The sequence below is a fragment of the Pipistrellus hanaki genome, assembly GCF_964339955.1.
Source record: "Pipistrellus hanaki genome assembly, chromosome: X".
In the NCBI taxonomy this organism is placed as follows: Eukaryota; Metazoa; Chordata; class Mammalia; order Chiroptera; family Vespertilionidae; genus Pipistrellus; species Pipistrellus hanaki.
In genome coordinates, this window is record NC_140524.1 from 56,464,807 (window position 1) to 56,481,535 (window position 16,729).

Genomic DNA, 16,729 nt, shown 5'->3' on the forward strand with positions numbered 1-16,729 from the left:
ACCTGAAACTAATACAAAATAGTTAGTTACCCTCCCTAAATGAACATGCATATAAAATTATAAAGAAATATTAGTAAATTAAATCAAGCAATATATAAAAATGATAATACATCATTAATAAGTGAGATTTTTTCCATGGAATTTAAGGCTATTTTCACATTAAAAACTCAATAAACTAAGGAAGAAAAATAATACAAATGATCATGTGTAGAAAAAGCATTTGTACAAATTCTATGCCCATATATAATAAGTAAATAAATAAAACTCTGCAATCTAGGAATGCAAGGGAATTTTCACAAACCAAAATCAATAACAGAAACATACATAAAACTTAGAGCTTAGATTATACTTAATAGTAAAAGACTGAATGATTTCTCCTTCAGATCAGAAATAACAAATAATGTTTGCTCTCTATACACATATTTAATATTATAACAAAGGTTCTGTCCAGTGCAACAAGAAAATAAATAAAAAGAAAATGCACACAGACCAGAGAAGAAGAAATAAAACTTTCTCGATTCACAAACACAACTGTGTAACTGCAGAGAAATTTTATTTCTTTAATCTGATATTTTTTCCTTCTTTACACTTTTGGTTCAAATTAACCTCAACTTGCCTTACAATAGCACCAAAACAGTATTGAATACTTAGGTATAAATCTAACAAGACATATGCAGTAACTGATGCTAAAAGCTGCAAAACACTAATGTGAGAAATAAGAAAGATCCAAAATAAAAGAAAATATATACTGTGTTCATGGGTTGGAACACTCAGTAGTGTTAAGATGTACATCCTCCCCAAAATAATCTACAATTTGAATGCAATTTCTTGAAAATTCCAGAAAAGTTTTTATAGAAATTGACAAGTTGTTTCTAAAGTTGAAAAGGAATTAGAATAACCAACTTAATTTTGAAATGGACAAGGTTGAAAAACTTACCTCATCCAATTTTTATAAACTTACTATAAAGGTACATTAATTAAGACTGTGTGGTATTAATGAAAGAATAAATACATAAACCAAAGAAACAGGATAGAGATTCCACACATATATCAAATTGATTTTTTACCAATGTGCAACAAATAATAATTGAATAAATTTGACAGCCATGTCCACAAAAATGAACTGACCTATACAACACACCACTTACAAAATTTAAATATAACTGAGTAACAAATGTAAATGTGAACCCTAAACTATAAAAATTTCCAAGGAAAATATAGGAAAAAATCTTTTCCACCTTGGGTTATAGGCAAAGATTTCTTAGATATGACACAAAAGCAAAGAAAAATTGATACATTAGATTTCAGCAAAATTCAAAACCTACACACTTTGAAAGAGAATGAGAAAATAACACACAGATTAGAAGAATAAATTTGAAGAACATGTCAATGCAAGAAATTTCCAAACCTGTGGAGGATTTTTATGAGTTCACTTGAGCCAAACTGACAAGTATTGCCAGGAAGCAAAATCTCAAAGGATTGAGAAAATGCTTCAGAGAATGGCATTTTGCATCTTATTTTATCTATTATAGTCAAAGGATAAGGCATAAGGGAGTTACATGAAATTCATTGGTGGTAGAATAGGAAGGTGGGAGAAAGCAAAGTAGGAAATCTCTGATATTGGACAAAAATTAAAACAACAGACACAAACTTCTTTATCATTGATGAGTACAGGGTAATTAATTTAATATTTACAACACATAGAGATGGCATTTAGTCAATAAGATAACAATGTGGGGCTCTTTGGTCTCTGCTCTGGTGGGAGATAGTGTTCTGAGGGGATTACCCTGAAAAAAGAGGATTACCCTGACATTCCAAAGGTGTGTAATCATAGATGCAAAGAGACAACAAACCAACAAACAGGCTTGCTTAAGTTAAAGATTGACCTTTGTCAAGGAAATACTGGCCCAGGACCTGACTACCTGCCATGACTTGCTTTTAGTTAGGAAGTTTTAATTTTAGACCATCCTTTGTGGTTACTTTAGGTATCTGAGTTTGTAAGGCCTGCCATGCAGACCTCCCCTGAGCTTGTCAGATTTAGTATGTGGCCCCTTATTCACCTAAATACATCTCTGATAAATGACTGATATCCAGAATATATATACAACCCAAGGACAAAATCTATCAAAGATTTGAACAGACATTTCATGAATAAAGATAAATATCAAATAAGCACATAAAAATTGTTCTTCATTCCCTATGGAAAAGCAAATTAAAACTTCAATGAGGTACCAGTATATACTTATTAAAATAATAATAAAATAATACTTACGTGCTAATGAGGATGAAGAGTAACCGAAACATGGTTAAAAAGAAACAAAGTTACAGTGTTGAAGACATTTTATTGAATAACTACTAACAATAGTAAAGAGCTGAGCTCCATTCTGATTTGTGAAATGACTGAGTGTTGCAAAGGAGGAGTGAGGGAGTAGAAAGGAGGAGGGATAGGGGCTCCAGTATAAACTTGCAAAGGGTTAGTCAGTATCAATGTCATTAGTCCAACTGAAATGGGACAACCAATGGGTCCAGACTGCCTAAGCAGAGACAAGGTTGAATCATATATGAGCATTTATTCCAATACTGCCCACAAGGGACAGCAGCAGGTCATCCACAAAAATCTGCTCTGCCTCTTCCCATAAACCAGCTGCTTATATTGGGTAAAAGGACAAATATTACATGGGAAAGTAGAAATTAGAGGCATTGAAAAGTAGGCATGGCCGAAACTGGTTAGGTTCAGGGGATAGAGCATCGGCCTGCAGACTAAAAGGTCCTGTGTTCGATTCCGGTCAAGGGCATGTACCTTGGTTGCAGGCACATCCCCAGTAGGGGGTGTGCAGGAGGCAGCTGATCGATGCTTCTCTCTCATCGATGTTTCTAACTCTCTATCCCTCTCTGTAAAAAATCAATAAAATGTATTTTAAAAAAGAAAAGAAAAGAAAAGTAGGCACGGTATACTCGTTACAGCTTACAAGTCATGCCAGTTGTGCAGGGAGGTGTTTTGACATAGGGTGGGTGCCTCGGGTCCCCAGGACCAATTACAGGCAATAGGGGGTAGGAGTTGTAAAGAGCAAGTGCACTATTTCAGACATGAAGTTGTAAATCTTTCTATAATGATTTTATTATATGCAGTTCTCTAGACAGGAGGATGGACTGCACTCGGATGTTAGCTCCCATGTCTCAAGACATACAATTCCCAACCAGGTTAAAATGTGCTTTCTTAAATAAGAACAAAACAATCATGGTTAACAGAGCATGATTAATAATTCTTATTTTATTTCTTATAACTAATACCTAGGCCCAATATTATATTTCTGCCCCTAACACAACTGTGTCTGCTAGCTGGCAATTATGGATGTTTGGATTCATTCCTTTCAGAGACTGAGAAACAGAAGCTCTATACTTCCTGGAGATTATATTTCAAAAGCATCCCTTTCAATTCCTTGAGAAAGACATTTCTAAGTTGTAAGCAATACATTTATATCTCAAAGTGAAAGAGGAAGGATTCACAATTCTAAGTCCTTTTTGGTAAATTTTATAAGAAAGAGCAGTCAGAGGCCTATAAGCTGTTGGCTAGGAAAACAGTAAATTCTCCTAGGACTGGGGTCATTACAGTCATCACTGTTGCAAGAAGTCATGGCAAAGTTTGTTCACATTGTAGTGCAGAAGTTTGGAGAGAGCTGTTATGTGCTGAGAATTCTGTAGCTTTCCACTCTCATCCATTACCAATGGGAGTGCAAAATTACAATGTCTTCGGAAAACAGTTTGATAGTTTCTTTTATAAAGGTAAACTTGTAATTACCATGCAACCTTGCAATCCCACTCCTAGGTATTTACCAAAGATATGTAAAATTTATTTTCATTAAAAAACCCTGCTTGTGGATGTTTTAATGACTTCATTCTTAATTGCCAAAACTAAGAACAACTGGTAAATGTATGTGTAAGATTTGAGGGGCAGGAAACTGATCACCAAGGAGTTTTAAAGTAAAGTTTATTCCCCAGTAATGAGCAGGACTCATTACGGAAGTAGAGAAATCAGAATTGAAGGAGTTGGGAGGGGGGATGGACCCAGCCGGGCTGCCACCTGGACATGGAGGATCAGCAGCACATGGCTGGTCTGGGGGTCTTTTTAAGGGGAGGAACAGAAGAGGGTTGGACCCAGGGCACTTTGGCAGGAGCTGATTGATGGCTTAATGTCTTGGAGATGTCTCTGTGACAGATGCCAGTAATGTCATAACTCCGTCCACCAGTTGGGAGGAGGGAGAACCTTATATTCCAGACTCTGATTATATTTAAAAAAAAAAAAAAGAAAAGAAAAGAAAGTCTGAGCAAGATTCAGGGGCTTTGCAGATGCTTGCATGGGCTCTGGACTTCCTCCCCTGCCTCCAAGGCCTTTTGGCGATAGGGGGCGCTGCAATCCTTCTGGCTACTTCCTGCTGACCATGGGAGAAGAAGGTGGGGAATGTTAAAGGCCAGGGTCAGGCAGAGGTGGGTTGGAAGGCAGCCGAGTGTAGGGATGGAGCAGGAACTGGTTTGCAGTCACCCGAGACACTTCAGCAATCTGGGAGCTGATGAATTTGAGGAAGCAGGGAGCTAGGGGAAAAAAAGACACAGATGAGAATTAAGGGCCCTATCAGGGGTAGGATCCAGGTAGCTAAAGGGCTTTGGAGCCAGCCAAAAAGAGAGTTGTCCCGGGAGTGTCTTGCATGTAATCCTCCACTCAGCTTAGTTAGGGTCTGCACGTTCTGTTCATCACTTCGGACTCGTTGATGTAGTAGCAGCATTCTTCTTGAAGGAACATGCAGGTTCCTCCTCTTTCTGCAGTAAGAAGGTCTAGGGCCTTTCGGTTCTGCAGGGCTATTTGGGCTACTGATGTTATTATACTTGCCGCTGCAGGGAAGCTAAAGCGGTAGTGGTAGACTCCAGGGCTATCTGGAGTTTGTCACTGAAATCCTGAGCAGAGATTATGCTGTTACCAAGGGCCCCCTCAGCTAGGCCTATTGAGGCAGTGATACTTACCCCCAACATGACAGAGAGGAAGGCGGCCTGGCGGGCCCGGGGGTGGGATGAAGGGAGCAACCAGGTGAGCTCCGACTCTCCATATAAGGTTAGTTGGGGAACTGCTATGACCATGAAGCAAGGCCCGAGGTCAGAGGAGTTTATGCAGTTGCTTATAGTGCCATTGCACCAAAAGAAGGTGCCCGGGCTGGCCTTGGTGGGACTGGCTGTGGTGTGGCTTTGGGTACAGTTCCAGGTGACCCGTCCCCCAGTTATCGGGTTGCTGGTCTGGTAGCATATCTGCGGGGGCAAGCTGGGTTCTGGAGTTTCAGGTTCCCAGAGGGGAATGCCAGCCAGGGGAGGCTGACACCGTGTCCTTGGGTTCCCGGAGGAGTCATGAGTGGGACGGCAGTCAGCAAAGATCTTTGGAGAGAGACACATAAAAAGCAGTGCGAGACATAGGGCAGGGTGCGGGTCTTATTAAGGAATAGTAGAGTGTGTTGGATAAGTTGGAGCCAAGAAGACAGGACTTCTACCCAGGGGGAATCAGGCAGCTTCCCTTTGAAGGACTGTTCAGCCTGTAGGATGCTATTGGAGACCTGGATTTGGACCTCCTGGGCCAGGACATACTCCCGGGAGATATAAATGGTCCCTGAAGGGGTCGAGCTCCAACCACTCCAATTCAGTTTTCCCATAACGCCCACAGCCCATCGCTGGTTCCAGGGGTCCCGGACCCTGATGTTGAAGGTCCCATCCTTCCAAAAAAAGGGGCCAGATCTGACTTCTTTGTAGGCATCATGGATGACACCACCTGACCAATGGGAATCCCCATAGGTGTTGACATGTCGATTACACCTGTCTGGGTTCCACTGGTCGTAAGCAGAGCAGGCATATGGTCGGCCACTGTTGGACACGGAGGTTGACAGCAATCAAGATCTCTGCCTGGTATCTGACCAGAGGGCAGTCCTGAGATCCTACCTGCCGGGTGAAGTGTGGGCTGTCCTTGTCATAGGATTCACGGAGGTTGCCCAGGGCTGGGAGGAGAAGGACTCGGAGGAGGGCGACTAAGGCGGGCCTTAGTGGGGCCCAACACCTCACATTTATAGAAGTGATGCTGCTCCAGGGTCCTCTTGAGTCTGGAGAGGTGATGGATTGCCACGATGGATCACCAAGTAGTCTGGCTGCGGTGGGGGGAACTGAGTTCCCGGGCTGGAGGGGTGGTCCTCGGGAGGCTTGGTCAGCTGGTTCTGGCCTGGGCAGAAACCTGTCAGCATGTTCCCGGAGCAGCTGCCTGGGGTGAGGCAGCTGCACACGTGGAGCAGGAAGAGATGCACTCAGGGCATCTGAAAACCTCGGGGCAGAAGTGCTTTGCTGCAGTTTGGGTGAAGGCTTCCTGGAGCAGCTGCCTGGGGTGAGGCAGCTGCACACGTGGAGCGGGAAGAGAGGCACTCAGGGCCTCTGAAAACTTTTGGGCAGAAGTGCTTTGCTGCAGTTTGGGTGGAGGCAGCAGGAAGGAGAGTGGCTGGGTTCAGGGCTGGGTACTGGGTTAGGGAGATGTCAGGACTCTGGAGGAACAAGAGATGGAGTTCCTGCATGTGAGGGGGGCAAGGAGAGATCCGGATCGGTGTTACAGAAGATCTGTGGTCTATGATGGAGAACACCTGTAAGGGTAGCTGGAGGCAGATCTTCTGGGCCTCCTTGAGAACAGCAGCTGTAGCCAGAGCCCACCGGCAGGGCTGCAGTCCCCAAACTGTGGGATCAAGCTGTCAGTGCAGGTAGGCTATGGGGGTGAAGGCTGGCCCTAGGGGCTGGGTGAGGACCCCAATGATAGAAAAATGTTACCAGTGGAGGCCAGCTGTATGACTTGATGTGCTGGGAAGGTCTCTGGGTAAGGCCTGGCCAAACAGATGACTGTCTCTGAACCCCCGGGGCAGGATTGTCCAGGTGAGTGGGTCTGTGAAAATTCTTGTAAACAGTTAACTTTAGAACTCCTTTCCTTTTTTTCCCCATTACTGTACGCTATTGAAGACATTTAGGAAAGGCAGGAGGAGGGAATAGGTGTTGAGGACAGAGCATTTTTGCCAGTTCATACCCAGGAAAGTGATCATGGCTGAAACAATGGCCCAGAAAAAGAGTGCAAAGACAGGTATCCCACGCCATATCCACCAGGAAGGAGACCTGCACACCCTTACAGTGAGCTTCACTTCAGCGGGGGTGGCGGGGTGGTGTCCAGTCAAGGCATATGGCCAGCAGCGGGTCATGAACTGGAAGGACAGCCCCTCCACGCGGAGACATAGAAGGCCTGTCGCTTTTCCAGGGACTGCTTTGCCAGTGGCCGCTTTGACCACAGGCTGGGCAGGGCTTGGTCAGAGCACTGGGTTGTGGGCATCCTTTAGCCCAGTGACTTTCATTTCTGCAGTTTAAACATCCTCCAGGTGGCGCTCGTCCTCTCGTTGCACCCCTACCACACACAGTGTGTGTGGCTGCCATTGGTCCCAAAGTAGCAAGCAAAGGTGTGGGTTTTTGCAGACTCACGTCCTGTAGAAGGCGGGTTTACGCTGCCGTGCTTCTCACTGGCTGTAGATGGGAGAAGGCGTGGCAGGCCCGGCCTGAGGAGGCAGGACTTGGTTGGAGAGGGGAGGGGCACGTTGGGCAAAGATGAAGGCGGTCCCTTGGGAACTGGAAAGGGGCGGGACTCGCCAAGATGGTGGCGGCCACGTGGTGGCAAGACAGTGCACAATTATACAATGGAAGAGCACTTAACTGTGTGGAGAGGCTGTTGTGCAGGTGGGAGGCTTTCTCAGAGGTGGCGACCAGAGGCTGCGAGTGTGGCATCCACTGCAGGGGAGCCACAGGGGAGGAGGGACTCCTTGCAGCCAGGGCGCCGTAATAGGAGAGCACAGATGAAATGGCGGGGTGTGCGCGGCACTGTGGTGTCCCGCAGGCCATTGCGGGGGGCCGACCCTGCGCTTGCTGGTCCCGGCAAGGTTAAGCTGGGTACGGTGGTTAGGCGGCCGTGGCGCTGTGGTGTCCCGCGGGCCATCACCGGGGACCGACCCTGAGCTCTGGCTCGCTAGTCAGTCCCGGCATGGGGCGGTGGTGGAGCAACCCCAGCAGAAGTGTCTGGGGCTCGGAAGCCTCGAGGCGCAGTGGGGAGGCGGCCCCGGGGAAGGGGACGGGGTGGCCGCTGGAGGGCGGCGGGGTGGGGGACCGGAGTGGCTGGGTCCGAAGCAGAGAGGACAGAACAGAAGTCCGAATAGAAGTGGCAGAGGCAGGAAGCTGAGAGCCTGGCACCTGGAACCCTGGGCGACTGACTTCCTGGCTGAATTTACTGAGGTCAGGAGAGGATGTTTAAGTCCCCTGTCACGTTACAGAAGTAGCCAGATTCGTGAGGCACCCTAAGGCAGTGTTTCCCAACCTTCTCTTGAGAGGGCAGGGCGGGGGGAGGATGAGCTCCCGACTCCACCCCGCAGGGCGGAGTTATCCCTAGCCCTCAAAACCCCTGGACTGGGAGAAATTCGCTCTCTTCTGCCATGCTGCCGGCATGAGTTGGGGGGGCCCATGCTAGCATGGAGAAGGCTCTTTTGTTTATTGCATCGGACTCGGCTCCCTGGTGGTCCTTGGGGATCACGAAGTCTGGGTGTAACATATGGGGGAACTCGTCCGGAATCCCCACCCAGGACCATGAGGGACCCCAATCCGGAGAGTCTGACTGGCCGCGGTAAGTGTGTGAGCGCTCTGGAGGGACGTAAAACCCCTCATGGAATTGGTGCCCGAAAACGCCTGGTGGACGCACCATGAAGGCCACGGGCAGGAGGATCAGAAGACGTTCTGACCTCCCTGGAGGGCCCTAGAGGGACCCTCATGGGGAGAGGAATGAATCCTCTCCAGGACGAGGTGAGCGGCGTGAGCCGTTGCCTCACCTGTGGAAAGTGAGCCTTTCCCAGGTCTGAGTTTGGTATCTGTGGGCGACATGGCGCCCCAGGATGGAGCCGGCGAAGTGTGGCCGGCGTGGCGGTGCGGGGCCCCCTGGCGGCGTTGGGTCGGAGGGGGTGCTCCCGAGGGGCTCAGTCTGCGCGGTGGAGCGCGGCTGGGCAGTGGTGGCCTGGCTCGGGGAGCAGGCACCTGGGTTAATTTGCTGGCTGCCCGGAGAAGGGGAAGTGGAGCCGGGAAGCCGCTGGGGCGACCCGCGCTTTCTCTCTGGGGGCCGCCTGAGTAGCGTGGCTGGGGCTGCAGTGGCAGCAGCCTCGCTCCGGGGCCTGGGCTCTGGTGGCCTGGGCCGGCATGGAGGCATCTGGTCCCTGGCGACATCGGGTACTGGAGAAGAGCTCAAGGGCGAATCTCTGTGCTCAGTAAAGTGAAAAGGCCAGTTCAAAACGAGTGCGCATAGTTTTGGGCTGTGCTTAAAACTTTTCTGTGTACAGAATGAGCCAGAATGAGGTTTAAAAATGGTGAAGATAACCGGGAGATAAATTAAAACTAGTTTCCCAAGTCATTGTAAGCAGCTTTTGAAATTCCCAGCCTTGAGGCAGAAACTATTATAGATGGTAATGGCTGAGAGTCTTCAGGTAAAGAATGTGTTCATTTGCATTTGAATGCTGCTCCAACAGCAGGTGATTGGTGGTGTAGTAGCCCAGATGGCCTTGCTTACAATGGTTCCTCTTCCTTGTCATTGGTATCAACTAAGCAGAGTCATATAGCTACTTAAGTATGAATTGTGATTGACCTTTGATTTTCTGACATTGTCTTAAATCCTAGTAAACTGCCTCTGGTGTGGAGAGGTCTAGGGGAGGCCAGAGAGCACAAGACTATTAGCTCTCCTACAAAGAGATTATTCAGTGCTTTGTTTGAACTTCAGAAAAAAATTTTGAGATCTGAAAAAAACTGTATGATTAGGTCTGTTGCTGAAACTTTACCCTAAGTGAGCAGGATGTGTTAGAACTGTAATGTTATATTTGACTTGCCAGCTTTAAAAGCTCAAAGTATAAATTGAATTAGGAAAAGTTAATTGCAGTAACTAGATGCCTAGAATATGGCAGACTAAACTGTATTATATGTGTTAAGAATAAGCAGTAATGATCAAAAATCTCAAGGGTTGATTTATTCTCATTTGTCAGATGAAAAAGTATGTAATGCTTACACTTAAAAAATTATTTTAAGTCAGTTTTTCTGAAGTAATGTTTAATGTAACATGAAACTTTTATATTTGATTTGTTTTGTTTTGCTTTTCTCATATGCCATTGCTGTTGAATTTGGGCTTGTACCTGCATCTTGTATTTTGTTTAAACTTTGGGAATCATTTTTGGTTTCAGTCATGTGTATCTACTTTATAGGTTTAAGTAGACTTCATCACAAAGGTTTATAATTTATTTAGAATTGTGTTAAAACAATGTGAAAACAATTATTTGTATGATTTAACCCCCCGAGACTGCTTGGACAATTTTCACCGATGTTCTGCGTGGGGAAAGTAGAGGGGGCTTAGAAATGCAGATAGATCTGTATCTGTAGGAAAAATGTGGCATTTTAAATTTCAAAAGGCTGGAGGCCTGGGAACAGGTACTGGACCTGCTCCCTCCTCCCTTGCCTTTTCTTTAAAACTTGAGGCATGGTTATGTATTTTCGGAAGATAAGATTTTTATAAAAATTATAAAGATTATGTCCTGGCAGGTTAGCTAGGAGAGGCAAGCCTGTTAGTTTCCTGATGGGCATTGGGGCACCCTATTTAGTCTTGAGAGAGCCAATAGGACCCGTACATCAGCCCAGGAAGCCACCGGACAAACTGCCTGTTTTCCTTGGACATCAAGAAGGACTGTGGTCCTCGGAAGGAACACGTACTGGGGGAATGCAGCTGTTGAACTGGTCCAAAGTGGAACAACGGATCTTTGAGGAGCTAAAGAAGGCTCTCATCTCAGCAGCTGCCCTAGCCTTGCCGGACGTCGAGGAGCCCTTCCACCTCTACGTGAGTGAGGTAAGAGGTATTGCCAAAGGGGTTCTCATTCAGACTCTAGGCCCCTGGAAGAGACCTGTTGCCTATCTGTCTAAGAGATTGGACCCTGTGGCAGCAGGGTGGCCAGCGTGCTCCCAGGCAGTGGCCACCACAGCATTGCTGGTGAAGGAAGGAGGCAGATAAGCGGACTCTGGACCAGGAGCTAACCTGGATGGGTCAGGCTTTTCTCCTGGACCAGCCCTGTGTCTGGATTCATAAGACTCTGACCATCAACCCTGTCAGCCTGCTTCCAGATGATGATGAGGGAACCCATTCATGACTGCACAGAGGTAACAGACAACAAGGTACTGTTCACGGATGGGAGCAGTTACGTTCAGGATGGGACCTGATATGCAGGGGCAGTGGTAGTCACCTTGGACCACACCATTTGGGCACAGTTCCAGAACTTTTGGCCTTAATCCAGCCCCTTTGATGGAGACACTGTGCCATCCACAGAGGAAAGAGGGTTACCAACTGCAGCCAGAAGGAATTGGCTGAACAGAAGCAAGCCACTGAAGGACCAGATGGTTGATGGACCCTTCAGATGATAAGACTGTTGGTCCCAGAGGCTCTAGGTCAGAGTTGCCCGGTGACACCAGGTTAAGTGTCACCAACTTCTGAACTTCTGTGAGGCAGAGTTGCTAGAAGTTCTGTCTGTGCACAGATAAATGCTAAGCAAGGTAAGGGGATCCCCCCCTGGGAATTCACGTCCCAGGGAACCTCCCCAGGAGAGCATTGGTAGGTGGATTTCAGAGATTAAACCACCAGCATTAAGGTCTAGTTTTTATAGACACTTCAGATTAGGTTGAGGTATACCCCACGGTCAGATAACAGCCCCACCTTGGTAGCTAAGGTATCTCAGAGTATAGCTCTAGCCTTAGGACAGGTAGGTGTGACTCAGGAGGAAGGGGGTTTAACTAAATGTGTCTTAGAACCGGTGAAAATTGGACCAACCCCCTGTCCTTTGCCCTCTTGAGGGCCAGGTGTACCCCTTACTGGGACAAGTTTCCCCTTTTTGGGAGGGGATCATGTATGCTAACCATTTCCTTGCTCAAGTCCTTACAGGCTCTGCAGTTTGCTTGTTCCAGATGCACTGCCAGTGCCCACCGCCAGTACCCACCGGAACTCAATGTGGGTGAAGAAATTCACTGCCCAAGGACTCAAAGGGATGCTGCACCGTTATCCTGAGCACACCCACTGCTGTTGAAGTAGATGGCACCCAGACCTGACTACATGACTCCCAGCTCCTGCATAGCCTGGATCCTGGCAACTACAGGCCAGGAGGAGAACTGATACCTGCAGGAGGGGAACTGGACTTCAGTGAGGACAATACTGATGGGAACTGTGGTACTAAGGGTCTTGGTAACTGTATTTGTTGTTTATGCTGAAAGGAAGTAGGCTGAGTCAATGATTTGACTAGGCACATTAGACAAGGGGGGAATGAGAGGGCAGGGTGGGGGGAGGATGAGCTCCCGACTCCACCCCGCAGGGCGGAGTTATCCCTAGCCCTCAAAACCCCTGGACTGGGAGAAATTCGCTCTCTTCCACCATGCTGCCGGCATGAGTTAGGGGGCCCATGCTAGCATGGTGAAGGCTCTTTTGTTTATTGCATCGGACTTGGCTCCCAGGTGGTCCTTGGGGATCATGAAGTCTGGGCATAACACTCTCATGATAAGAATCACCTGGTGGAGTTGTTAAAACACAGATTCCTGAATCCCAACTAAGAAGTGCTAAACTAGAATTTTTGGGAACATATAGGTAAAATTGTATACTTAACTAGTGCTCTAAGACAGATTTTATATACAGAGCACTAAGTTAGGTATGCAATTTTACCTATATGTTCTCAAAAATTCTAGTTTAGCACTTCTTAGTTGGGATTCAGGAATCTGTGTTTTAACAACTCCACCAGGTGATTCTCATCATGAGAGAAGGTTGGGAAACACTGCCCTAAGGTACCAGGTTTTGGTTGCCCTATTTGAAACCTAGGATCAGGTTAATAGCAGAGGCCAAGGGCCAGTGTCAAAATGGAGCCAAAGCAATGGACCGGGACCCGAGGGATGGCAGGAGGGCATCCCCCCAGCCCTCTGGGGTCCAGATTAGGCCAAAAGGCAGGAGAGCCAAGGGAGGGGGGAACGTCTTCACCCGCACATGACTTTTGGAATCTCCCTGGGAGATCCGGAGGGCAGAGCCTGGAGGCAAACTCTGACAGGGCCACGGTTTACAGACAGAGAAGCCGGAAGAATGACCCTAGGAATAAATAGGGACTGGGGCTTACTGAGCTGGAGAGAAGCCTGAGGGTTCCTGAGCCACAGGGGGTACCCCAGACCAGGAAATGTCCTACAGAGTACTCACCCCCTGCCTGGGTTTCGCACCAAGATGTAAGGTTTGAGGCTCAGGAAACTGACCACCAAGGAGTTTTAAAGTAAAGTTTATTCCCCAGTAATGAGCGGGACTCATTACGGAGGTAGAGAAATCAGAATTGAAGGAGTTGGGAGGGGGGATGGACCCAGCCGGGCTGCCACCTGGACATGGAGGATCAGCAGCACATGGCTGGTCTGGGGGTCTTTTTAAGGGGAGGAACAGGAGAGGGTTGGACCCAGGGCACTTTGGCAGGCGCTGATTGATGGCTCAATGTCTTGGAGATGTCTCTGTGACAGATGCCAGTAATGTCATAACTCCGCCCACCAGTTTTTATTATATAGGATATAATATCCTATATAATAAAACCTTTTTATTATATAGGATATCCTATAAAAATGGAACAGTTTAAGGCCAGATCCCAACAGGCAGTCAGATATCCCTCTCACAGGGAGGAGGGAGAACCTTATAGCATGAACAAGCTATGATATATCCAAAGATTTGAATACTACTCAGCAAGACAAAGAAATACAGGACTGATACACACACATAGTATTTGAATTTCAAATTCATTTTGCTAAGTGAAAGATACCTAACTAAAAAGGCTGCTGTATGATTCCATTTATATCTTATTTTTTTAAATGCAAAACTATCAGACAGACAATAGATCAGTGGCTACCAGTGACTGAGATGAAACAGGAGTTAATTGAATGTTGAAGGGTGATTGAACTCTCATATCTTGCTTTTGGTGGTGTTTGCATTTTACTTTATGTAAGTTATGCCTCAATAAAAGTTTTTGAAAAAAGAAATAAATTTACAAATGTCAATTATAAACTTGTATATATACAACAATTTGAAAATGATGTTAAAAAGCAATGCATTAGCCGAAACCGGTTTGGCTCAGTGGTAGAGCGTTGGTCTGCGGACTGAAAGGTGCCAGGTTCGATTCCGGTCAAGGGCATGTACATTGGTTGCGGGCACATCCCCGGTAGGGGGTGTGCAAGAAGCAGCTGGTCGATGTTTCTCTCTCATCGACGTTTCTAGCTCTCTATCTCTCTCCCTTCCTCTCTGTAAAAAAATCAATAAAATATATTTTTTTTTAAAAAGCAATGCATTAGCAATAAATTATAAAATACATGCAAATAAATCTCACAAAAGACGAGCATTGCTTCTATTAAATAAAATATTAAAAATCATTGAAATATATTATTGAAGACCTAAATAAATGGATAAATATCACGTGTTCCTAAATTGGAAGATGACATTATAACTATGTCTGTTCTCTCCAAATTAATCATATTTGCATTGTAATGTAACTCCATTCAAAACTACTCACAGGTTAAAATGCCTATTCTAAGTACCGTATTTTCCAGAGTATAAGACGACCCCCTAATTTTACAGTTAAAACATAGGTTTAGGCCTATCCTATATTCGCTGTATAAGACTACCCCCCACTTCCAAGGCAACACCAGTTCTTTTTTAAATAGACCGCCTCTCTGACTCTGGCCAATCTGAGCAGGCTTTTTACTAGAACACTGTGTACATGTTCTGTACCCGAAGCTACACTGTGTTCTAGTAAAAAGCCTGCTCAGATTGGCCAGAGTCAGAGAGGCGGTCTATTAAAAAGAGAACTGGTCTTGCCTCGGAAGTGGGGGGTAGTCTTATACAGCGAATATAGGCCTAAACCTATGTTTTAACTGTCTTATACGCCGGAAAATACGGTAACAAAATAAACTGGTGAACAGGGTGGATCCAGAGACATGGAAACATGGAACAGAGTGTGGCATCTAGAGTTGAAGGCAATCGAGGGAGGGTGGATGGGAGGTAATCAACCAAGGGGTAGTTTATGGTAGCTGGTCATCCTCAATCATGTCATTTCTTTAGTAAAATGTTTATCTTTGCCTTAAGCAATTCCTGCCCATTGTTTTTGTGCATCTAGGTTAACACACCTTTGAAATCACTCTTTTTCAGAACCTTTAGAAGGGTAATCACCATCAAGAGAGGAAATAATCGTATCTATTGCATAACCCAGTATTTGTCTTGCTTTCTCTCATCTTCATGTAATATTCCTTAAGTTCACTCCTTAATTCCAAGTATATAAATGAAATGGCAAAATCGTCATTTTCTGGAGCATTTGAGATATTGCTTCCCTGCAATGTTATCAATTTGGCTTAAGTAAACTTTCATTAAAATATTCTAGAGTTCTGGATATTCTTATGTTGAAAATGCCTTTTGATCTAAATGATCTTTTATACATTGCTGGTGGGAGAGTAGATTTTATGCATTGGCTTATACTGTATAGAAGACTACTATACAATAAGTCTTCACTTAATATTATCTATATGTTTTTGGAAACTGTTATTTTAAGAAAAACAACAAATAATGTAACCAATTTTACCACAGGCTAACTGATGTAAATAAGAGTAAAATTTCTAGGGCACATTTCTGGTTATAGAAATATCATCCAATTTTTAAGTAAAGACTTAAAACACTTCTAATGTTAAACATTGAAATAAATGTGAGCTCTACATACATTTTCAAAAGATTTTAAAAGCATATAAAGAACATATTTTCCAGCCTGCTTATTCCAGTTCTGGATTTGATTGGCCCGAGCCTATCCTGGCAAAGCAGAGCACAAGGTGGGAACCAACCCTAGACAAGGTGCCCTTCTATTACAGGGTGCACTCATGCACATACCCGCACTCACTCAGACTGAGACAATTAGATATGCCAGTTAAGCTAATGTGCACATCTTTGCGATGTGGGAGGAAACTGGTGCACCTGGAGAAAACCCACAGTGACATGGGGAGAATGTGCAACCTCCTTACAGACAGTGGCCTTGGTTTGGGACCAATATCTTTCCTCATTAATGTTATAATGAAAAATTGCATTGAATGAAATATTACTTGAGGACCTGTTATACATGTGGAAAAAGACCAGCTCTGCCTTGAAAGTTGAATATTCAAATATCAATCAACTCAACAGTTCCATATATATAATTTATATAATATGTATCAGCAGCATTTCATAGCCTATAGTATTTCAGGAGTTTGGTTTTAATTATTATTAATTTTTAAAATAAGACATTATTAAAATACTAGAGGCCCAGTGCACAAATTCATGCATGTGTGGGGTCCGGCCAGCCCTCCCGGATTGGAGCTGATCAGGCAGGGCTGGCCAGGTGGAGAGGATGCAGGAGGTTGGCTGGCCAGCCCAACCCTCTGTCAGTCCTCTGTCGTACTCACTGTTGAACTTCTGGTAGAGGGGATGATTTGCAGATCAGCTTTTTATTATATAGGATATCCTATAAAAATGGAACAGTTTAAGCCTCTAAATCAATATTGAGTGAGCATATGTGTCATTTAGTAGAGATCAGGTAAGCATGTTGAT